This window comes from Echinops telfairi, unplaced genomic scaffold (assembly GCF_000313985.2).
Source record: "Echinops telfairi isolate 266 unplaced genomic scaffold, ASM31398v2 ScPeMD7_7469;HRSCAF=8507_0, whole genome shotgun sequence".
Classification (NCBI taxonomy): Eukaryota; Metazoa; Chordata; class Mammalia; order Afrosoricida; family Tenrecidae; genus Echinops; species Echinops telfairi.
In genome coordinates, this window is record NW_022111372.1 from 5066998 (window position 1) to 5077925 (window position 10928).

Consider the following 10928-nt stretch of genomic DNA (forward strand, 5'->3'; position numbering starts at 1 on the left):
AAAGTAGGGAGCCCCACAGGAAGTACAAAGGACAGACTCTGGGGCCAGAGCATGGTACCCCATCGGCCCTGACTGAAGGACACGCCTAGAGATAAAAAATCAGACCTTGATCTATTTACAGCTTTTTCTTTCTGCTTAACATTTTTTTCTTTTAATTAATTTATTCTTCTATGGATAATTGGTTTCCTTTTTTGTTGCCATTGCTGGATTCTCACTGATCACCTATCTTGCGATGGCTTGGTTTGTGATGCACATTATGATCTCTACAGATCTATCTAGATAAGATAGACTGGATGAACAGTCTGGAGGAGAAAACAATGGGACCAACGGTTCCAGGGGAACACGGGAGAGGGGGAGGCAGGGGTAAGGAGGTAGTGCCGACCAACCCAGGGACAGGGGAGTAACAAGTGATCCAAAATCAGTGGCAAGGAGGGTGTGAGAGGCCTGGTAGGATTTAGCAAGGGCAATGTAACCGAGAGAAATCATTGAAACCCAAATGAAGGCTGAGCATGATAGTGGGACAAGAGGAAAGTAAAAGGAAATAGAGGAAAGAACTAGGTGACAAAGGGTATTTATAGAGGTTTTAAGACTGGAATGTACATATGTAAATGTATTTATATAAGAATGTGGGGAAACAGAGCAACGTGCATATATTTATAGGTTTAGTATCAAGGCAGCAGATGGACATTGGGCCTCCACTCAAGCACTTACTCAATGCAAGAACACGTTGTTCTATTAAATTGGCATTCCAGGATGCACACCTTCCCGACATGATTGCTGAAGAAAAAGGTGAACATAAGCAAATGGGGTGAAGAAAGCTGATAGTGCCTGGCTATCAAAAGATATAGCATCTGGGGTCTTAAAGGCTTGAAGATAAACAAGTGGCCAACTAGCTCAGAAGCAACAAAGCCCACATGGAAGAAGTACACCAGCCTGTGTGACCACGAGCTGTGGAAGAGATCAGGTATCAAGCATCAAAGAACAAAAAATCGTATCATTGTAAAGGTGGGTGAATGCAGAGTGGAGACTCAAAGTTCATCAGTAGGCAACTGGACGCCCCCTTACTGAAGGGTTGTGGGGAGGAGATGAACCAATCAGGGTGCAGGGTAGCAACAATGAAACATATAACTTTCCTCTAGTTCTTGAATGCTTCCTCCCCCTCACTATCATGATCCCAATTCTACCTTACAAATCTGGCTAGACCAGAGGATGTACATTGGTACAGAGAGCAACTGGAAACACAGGGAATCCAGGACAGATGACACCTTCAGGACCAGTGGTGAGAGGGGTGAGGCCTGGAGGGTGAAGGGAATGTGGGGTAGAAAGGGGAAACCGATTACAAGAATCTACGTATAGCCTCCTCCCTGGGGGATGAAGAGCAGAGAAGAGGGCAGAGGGAGACGTCGGACAGTGTAACTTATGACAAAACAATAATGATTTGTGAATTATGGAGGCTTCATTAGGGAGTGGGGAGGAGGGTGGGAGGGGAAAATGGGCAGTTGATACTAGGGGCTAGAGTAGAAGGCAAATGTTTTGAAAATGATGAGGGCAGTGAATGTACATTTGTGCTTGACACAATGGATGGATGTATGGATTGTGATAAGAATTGCACCAGCCCGCAATAAAATAATTTTTAAAAAAATAAAGAAGGCTCCAAACCATTGGGCCTTGACTCAAGTACTCCCTTAACACAAGAACACTTTATTCTAACAATCCGGCATTCTCTGATGCACACCTTCCCTACATGATTCCTGAAGACAAAGCTAGTGCATAATCAAATGTGCTGAAGAAAGTTGATGGTGCCTGGCTATCAAAAGATATAGTGTCTGGGGTCTTAAAGGCTTGTAGATAAACAAGTGACCATCTAGCTGAAAAGCAATAAAGCCCACATGGAAGAAGCACACCAGCCTGTGTGCTCATGAGGTGTTGATGGGTACCCAGAATTAAATCATACCCAAGGTGAATTCAGGGAGGGTGGGAGTAAGTATGGAGTGGAGACCCAATTGGACATCGCCTCTCAGTGGGGTCATAGGGAAGAGATGAGCCAGTCAAGGTGTAGTATAGAACTGATGAAACACACAACTTTCCTTTAGCTCTTTGGTGCTTCCTTCCCCCCATTATCATGACCTCAATTCTACGTTACAGTTTAGATTAGACCAGAGAATGCACACTGCTACAGATGGGAGCCCACAGCACAGGGAATCCAGGATAGATAAACCTCTCAGGTTCAACAAGGAGAGTAGAGATAAAAGGAGGATTAGGGGAGGGTGGAGGGAGAAGGGGGGAAGTGATCACAAGGATCAATCTAGAACCCTCTCCCAGGGGGACAAATAACTGAAAAGTGGGTGAGGGGCGACAGAGAATGATGTAAGATATGGAAAAAATAATCTATAACTTATCAAGGGTTCGTGAGGGAGGGAAGGCGGGGGAGGGGAAGAAATAGGGAGCTGATATCAAGGGCTCAAGTGGGAAGAGAATGCTTTGAAAATGATGTTGGCAGCCTTTGTGTAAAATGTGCTTGACACATTGGAGGAACATATGAATTGTGATAAGAGATGTAAGAGCCCCAATAAAAGTACTTAAAGAAAACAACAGAAATCCTCTGCACAACAGAACAAAACACTGCCTGGTGCTGCGCCATCCTCACAACTGTTCCTCTGCTTACCCCCATGGTTGCAGCCAATGTGCCAGTCCATCTCCGTGTGGGCCTTCCTCTTTTTCAATTACCCCTCTACTTCACTGAGCATGATGTCTTTCTTCAGGGGCTGGTCCTTTCCACATTCTCTTCTGCATCCAGACTTAATTTCTGGCAGCTCCTTTTCAATGTACTGCTGCAATTGTTGGATGATCTTCAGTAAAATTTTATGTACATGTGATAACAATGATCTTTTTCTATAATGTTCACATTCTGTTGTATTACCTTTCTTTGGATGGGTACAAATATAGAACCTTCCACTCAGTTGACAAAGTACCTGTATTCCAAATTTCTTGGCATAGTGTTTCATCAGCTCACTGAAAAGTTTCAACTGGTATTCCATCGATTCTGAGATCATTGTTTTTGGCTAATGCTTTCAGTGCAGCTTGGAATTACCACTGGTTCTTACTCATGTACCACCTCGTGAAATAGTACTTAAAAAAACCCTAAATTTTACTAGAGGCTTGTACAACTCAGTACAATCCACACATATACCCATTGTGTCAAGCACTTTTGTACATTTGTTTCCCTCATCCTCAAAATTGTTGCTTTCTACTTGAGCCCATGGTACATGCGCCTCATTTCTCCCCCTCCCTCCCTATTTCCTCACCCCCATGAAACCTTGATAATTTATAAACTATTATTATTTTGTCAAATCTTACATCATCCGACGTCTCCCTTAACCCACTTCTCCGCTGTCTATCCCCCAGGGAGGAGGTTATATGTAGATCCTTGTAGTCTGTTCCCTCTTTCTCCCTCATCTTCCCTCCACCCTCCTGGTATTGCTACTCTCCCCACTGGTCCTGAGGGTTTATCTGTCCTGGCTTCCCTGTGTTTCCAGTTCCTATCTGTACCAGTGTACATCCTCTGGTCCAGCTGGATTTGTAATGTAGAATTGGGATCATGATAGTGGGTGGGGATGAAGCATTTAGGAACTAGAGGAAAGTTGTATGTTTTATCATTGCAACACTGCACCCTGACTGGCTCATCTCCTCCCTGCAGCCCTTCTGCAAGGGATGTACAATTGCCCACATATGGGCCCTGGGTCCCCACTCTGCACTCCCCCCCATTCACAATGCTATGACTCTTTTGGTCTTTGGTGCCTGATACCTGATCCTTTCAGTGCCTTGTGATCTCACAGGCTGGTGTGCTTATTCTATGTGGGCTTTGTTGTTTCTCAGTTAGATGGCCACTTGTTTATCTTCAAGCCTTTAATACCCCAGACTCTATATCTTTTGATAGCTGGGCGGCATCAGCTTTCTTCACCACATTTGCTTATGCACCTGCTTTGTCTTCAGCGATCATGTTGGGACAGGTTTTTTTGTGCATTGACTATGTATCCTTTCCATCTTCTTTAGATGCTTCCTTGATGTGTTAGGCATGGTTTTCTAGAGAAACTAAACCAGAATGCTTATGATTTTATATATATATCTCCTATCCCTTTATATATATGTTACATATGGATAGGTTTATATAGCGAAAAAGAATATAACAGCTAATTAGTCCACACAGCATTACAGAGGGCTCAGTTCAACTCACAGTTAATATATTGAAAGTCCTTCAACTCACGGGCTATTGGTCAAGGAAGCAGACAGCAGAGTCTGCCCTCAGGCAAGACAAGCAGGGTGGGGCTTCAATAGCAGGAAGATGAGAAGTTGAGTCATAACAGGGCCCCCAGAGGCCAGCAAAACTGGAGCTTATCAAAGCCGTCAGATGGATCTTCAAGAAGCTTGGTGAAGCAGGTCTTGATGGATCCTCAAACTTTAGTGATGCTTGGCAAGGCAATAGGATCCACAGATTTTCTACTAAAACACTTATTTTTCCTCTAAAATACTTAATAAATAGCTCTGTGGTAGTTACATAATCTCATGTCAGCTTGAGGGTATTAAGAGTGAAGGCGTGTAGTCTAGCTTGTCAATCAAGTCACAGCCTGATGATGCTTCCTTGTGGGCATGGACTTCTCATGAGGATTCTAGGAACTTCCTCTCTCTCTCAGTTTCACCTTGCTATTGGAGAGTTACACTCAGAGAGCTGGAGGAGCCAGGTGGAGACCCACACCAGCACTGAGATGCTTCGACCACTACTGGGTCCACAAGATTTTACACCCAATGGCCTGTGATCTTCCTGCATTCAGCATCATTGCAAGTGGCTACGTATGTCTGAAAAGGAATTTTGGGATTAGTATTTGACTTATGGGCTAATATTGGAGTTGTGGACTTGATCTGGACTAGGTTGGGATGTTTTATTAATATACAATTTGTGATAGTTAAGGTTTATTGTGCCAACCTGTCCAATGAACACATGTGGAATTAATTAAAGGGCAGAGAGATAAATGGCTCAGCCAGCCTCCCCTCTTTTGTCTCTTGTTCTCTGATGGTCGTACAAGTGTGTGGCTGCCTTAGCTAGTTCTCTGCCTCAGCTGGCAAGGCTCACTTCCTACGAGACATCCATGAGTAGAAATTTAATCAATGTCAGTGGGGAACCCAAAATGAATTTGAGCTCCTCTTGTTAATTATAGCCTTCTCCAAACACAGTGACAAATGGTTCCTATGAGGGAGCCCAGTATGAGGCCATAATGGGGTCTAAATGTTGATGGCCTTATATCTAATTATTCCAAAACTGAAAAAACACAAACCCACTGACATTGATTAAATTTCTACTCATATCAATCCTATATACAACAGAATGAAATACTGCCTGGTCCTACGACATTCTCATAATTGTTGTTTTATTTGATCACATTGTTCCAGCTACTATGTCAATCCAACTGGTTGAAGGTCTTTTTCTCTGTCCTTCTACTTTATCATTCATGATATCCTTCTCCAGGGACTGGTCTCTCCCAGTAAGAAGTTCAAAGTTCATGAGACAAATTCGCACCATTTTCACTGGTAAGAAGCTTTGTGGCTGTACTTCTTCCAAGACAGATGTGCTTGTCCTTCTGGCAGTCCACAGTGCTTTCAGTATTCTTTGACAACATAATAATTCAAGTACATCTATTATCTCTGATTTTACAGCTTTCACATGCATATGAAAATTGAAAATGCCATAGTTTGGTTCAGGCTGACCTTAGTTCTCTAAATAACATCTTTTATTCAAATCCTGTAAAGAGGTCTTATACAGTGGATTACCCAATGGCATAGGTTCTTGATGGCTGCTTCCATGAGCATAGATTGTAGATTCAAACAAAATTAAGTGTTTCATAATATCAATCTTTCTCTATTATCAGGATGTTGCTCATAAGCTTAGTTGTGAGAATTTAATTTAGTCGACATTGAGTTATAATTCATACAGAAAACTATAGTTTTTGAATTTTATCATCAAGTAGCTCAAATCTCCCTGACTTTCAGCATACAAGATTGTGTCATCTGCATATCACAAGTTGTCAATGAGTTTTCCTCCAATGTCGAGGCTGTCTTCTTCTCCTTTTTTTGTTTTTTAACATTTTATTAGGGGCTCATACAACTGTTATCCCAATCCATACACACATCAATTGTGTAAAGCGCATTTGTACATCGTTTCTCAAAACATTTTCTCTCCATTTAAACCCCTGACATTAGGTCCTCATTTTTCCCCTCCCTCCCCGTAGGCTGTCTTCTTAATATAGTCCAGTTTCTTGGATTATTTGCTCAACATACAGTTAGAATAAGTATGATAAAAGGATGTCAACTGTATATACTTTTTTGATTTGGAACTATACAGTGTTCCTTTATTCTGTTCAAATGTTAGGCAGGGTTCTTTAGAGAAACAAAACCAGGACACTTATGAATATACATATGGATAGGTTTATACAGCGAGAAGCAATATCACAGCTAATTAGTCCACACAGCAGTACACAGGGCTGAGTTCAACTCATTTGCGTGGAACAGTTAATATCCTGAAAGACCTTCTACTCACGCAGGCTGGTGGTCCAAGGTCAAGGATGCAGACAATTGACTCTTCCCTTAGGCAAGACAGGCAGTCTGCCCACAGGCAGCAGACAGCAGGGTGGGTCAGCAGAAATCAGTAGTGCCAGGAGCTTAGTGAAACAGGCCCTGATGGGATCTTAGACTCAAGTGATGCATGGAAACAGGATCCACCAGCTTCAAGCTCAAGTGATGTACATGATAGCAGAATAGCAAACCACATCTCAAAGGAGCCTTAAGCTCTAGCAACATGATCCATGGGTTGGCTTGGCCCACAGGTAGTGCAGCATACAGTTGAGGCAAAGAACTAGCTCAAGCATCAGCATACTGGTCCAATCACCAGGGAGGAAGAGAGAATGGGGAAGGCTTTGGAAATCCATTTATCTCATTGCCATCTAATTAAGCTCCGACCTGATTAAACTCTGCCCACATGTTCCTATTGGCCTAGTTGGTAGGATAAATCTAACTGTCACACTGCCTCTTGGTCCATATACAGTTTCAGTATGATCACAATGAAGTGTTCTGGAATTCTAATTCTTCTTCATACTATTATAATTGGTTATAATTCCTTTAATCAAATGCCTTTGCATAGTCAATAAAACACAAGAAATTTTTCCCTGGAATTCTCTGCTTCCAGTCAAGGTCCATCTAATACTAGCAATACTATCTCTCATTCCACATCCTCTTCTGAATCTGGCTGGAATTCTGACAGACTTTTGTTGAAAATTTTACTTGCATATGATATTAATTATGTTGTTCAATAACTTCTGCAATCTGTTGGATCATCTTTCATTGGAATGGGCATAAATATGGGTCTCTTCCAGTTGGTTCACCAGATATCTGTATTTAAAATTTTTTGGCAGAGACTAGTGAGTTCTTCTAGTACTGTTTTAATATTTTGGAAAAAAAATTTGTTTCCTCATTTGCCTTTTTATTTTGAATAAATACCTGAGTGGAATGGTTGATTCATATGGTAAATATTAATTTAACATTTTAGAAATCTCCAGACTGCTTCCCAAAGTGGTTATACCATCTTACAGTGTCTGAGAATTCCAGTTCTTTTTTTCATAATAACATATTTTTTGTTTTTTTAAAAATCATTTTATTGGGGGCTCGTATAACTCTTATCACAATCAATACATGTATCCATTGTGTCAAGCACCTTTCTACAGTTTTTGCCATTATCATTCTCATAACATTTGCTTTCTACTTGAGCCCTTGGTATCAGCTCCTCATTTTTTCCCCTCTCTCCCTGCCACCCCCTCCCTCATGAACCCTTGATAATTTATAAATTATTATTATTTTGTCATGTCTTACACTGTCTAATATCTCCCTTCATCCACTTCTCCACTGTCTGTCCCCCAGGGAGGAAGTTATATGTAGATCCTTGTAATCAGTTCCCCTTTTCTACTATTTTGAAAATTTTTGATGGATATTCCATTATTTGCTGGAGCCTTGTTTTTGGCAATGTCTTCAGGAAAAACTTGGAGTTCTTTCTTTAATAACATGAGCTCATGTCATATCTTAACCTCTTTGAAGAGAGATCTTACAGAGACACCTTTATTAAAACTTAGACAGTAAAAAGAAAAGACAAACACCAATCATCTAGTTGAGGGAGACCATCAACCAGAAGCCATAATGGAGTTTGCAGAAAGCACTGCCACGTTGCTAATTATAGAGCAAAGAAAAAGAAAGAAAAAGCAAATCATCACAAAATTGTAATTGGCAGCAGATAAATCCATCACTGCTATGGGTAGAATTACAGAATCTGGATAAAGAACCTGATTGAGATATGTGTACTATGATGCTAGAACATTTACAGAATTAGTCCTCCACCCATTTTGGTTGGGATTTGACTCCTTCCTTCAGCCTTCTCTATGCTATTCTGACACCAACCATACCTCCCACAGTAGTCTACTTCTCTACAGTCCATTCCAATGTTGTTGTTAGATGCCATGGATTCAGTTACAATTCATAGTAACCCTGTGCATAGCAGAACGAAAAACAGCCCGATCTGTGCCATCCACCAAATTGAAACTATTCTCCTGAATAGTATCCATAGTTTTTATGATCCACAGTCAAATGTCATTGCATAGTCAATAAAATACACATAAACATTTTCCTGGTATTCTCTTGCTTTCAGTCAAGATCAATCTGATATTAGCAATGTGTTGTTAGATGTCATGATAGGTCTATTGTGCCAACCTGGCCAATAGGAACATGTGGGATTAATCAGGTCGCAGTTTGACTGGAGGGAAAAGAGATAAATGGCTCTGCAAGACCCGCCCTGCCTCTTTTGCTCTCTGGTGATCAGAGTGTGCTGGAGTGTGCTGCTGCTTTAGCTAGTTCTCTGCGTCCACTTGTGTGTCATACTACTTGTGGGTCAGGCCAATCTGTGTTTTTTGGCGCTAGAACTTGAGGCTCCTCTGAGACCTACTTCGACATGCTGCTGCTGTGTACATTGCTTGAGCTTGAGGCTGGTGGATCCTGTCACTGTGAATTGCTTTTGTTTAATATCCCATCCAGGCCTGCTTTGCTAAGCTCCTGAGATATTGACTGTTGGTGATCTTCTGTGCTGCTTGATGCTTGTGGGCACACTGCTTACCTTGCCTGAGGGAGGACTCTACTGTCTGCTTCCTTGACCTTGGACCCAGCAGTCCATGTGAGTTGAAGGACTCCCAGTGTATTAACTGTTCCACAGAAGGTGTTGAACTGAGCTCTCTCTACTTCTGCTGTGTGGACTAATTAGCTGTTATATTCCTTCTCTCTCTCTCTCTCTCTCTATATATATATATATATATATATATATATATATATACACACACACACATATATGTATATATACATCTATATCTATATCTTGGTTTCATGTCTCTAGAGAACCCGGCCTAACAGAGGTCATCAAGTTGGTTCTGACTTATAAGATCTTTTTGAAGATAAGATCAATTAAGTTACCTTATATACTCATGTATAAGTCGAGTTTTTCAGCACCTTATTTTTTTTAAAGTGCTTTTATTGGGGCCTCTTACATCTCTTATCACAATCCTACATTCCTCCAATGTGTCAAGCACATTTGCACATATGCCACCATCATCATTTTCTTTTTTTTTAAATTTTAATTTCTTCAGGAACATGTTTATTGTGTTTGAGGTGATACATCAGGTGCTCTCTGAGCTACAAAGGGTAAAAGGAAATCCTCTCATTACAAACTGACAAAGGTAAAAGGTAAAACATTTCACAACAGCATGTACCACATACTCAGAAATAGATCTGGGTTTAATACAAATGACATAATTCCTAACCATCTACAGCTACTTTTATAACTTCATACAGATAATGAATTAGGTTAAAATGCACTATAATATTTGGTAGACTTCAGGACCAGTATCCTTAGTACATCACAAAATACATTTTGATATCCCAAAGAAGCAAGACTTGCAAGTAGGCGTTTTAAACATAACTAATCTACAGCTACAAAGTTCTACTCTTGACAGCATTTACCTTGTTAGGGAGTCTCCCAGTCTCCGAAGGATAAAAACAGAGAGTAGAATCAGTGTAACATATACACAGAAGTCCGTATTGTAAAGGCTATAAAGATTTGCAGCGCAGTGAGAAGATGCCTTCTGCTCCTTCACACTGCATACAAATTATGTGAATTATGTTGCGTATCTCTTGGTCCATTGTCATGTTCTGCTCTGTTGGTCAAATACTGAGTGGCTGTGCTTCCAACCAGAGGATCCGCAGGGTTGCAGTCTGTCAAAAGGGAACAAATAGACAGCAAAACCTTTGAAATAGTCAAAGCAGGACTCCAGTTATCTTTAAGGCTGTCCAAACAGATGACTCCCTGACTGTTGATGTTGCAGTGATAGATTCTGGTGCGGAAAGTAACCTTTGGTGGCTTAAATGGATAATCTGATGAAAATGTGATATCCAGAAAAAACACACCACCTTCATATACAGAACCTGGTGGACCAAGTATAGTTGATCTCCATTCATAAGTGTTATCTCCTTTAGGCCCAGCAAGATCAAGAGTTATTTCAGCTAGCTCCTTCTGGATTCTTTTAGCACTAGTGGATAACTTAGCAGTGGTTTTGCTAGAGAGTTTGGTGTTTTTCTTCTGCTGGGTGGCAGAAGGGTTTCTTTCTTCTTGTTCTTCGGGCTCCGGAGCGGCTGGGTCTCCCTGGTCTGCATCCGAACTCCCACTGCTGGTGCTGGGACTCATCATCCGACCTCTGCCTATCACTGGACATCTTGGGGGAGTTATTTCTTGGAAAACTCGGCCGCCCGCCAGGCCCGCTCTCACGCCGCTACGGTGTGGGGGAGGGAGACCG

At 41.4% G+C, this 10928-nt stretch overlaps 1 pseudogene; it reads right to left on the reverse strand.

Annotated features, from left to right (window-relative positions):
* Positions 1-10151: 10151 nt before the first annotated feature.
* Positions 10152-10922, reverse strand: LOC101657135 (annotated as a pseudogene).
* Positions 10923-10928: the final 6 nt, after the last annotated feature.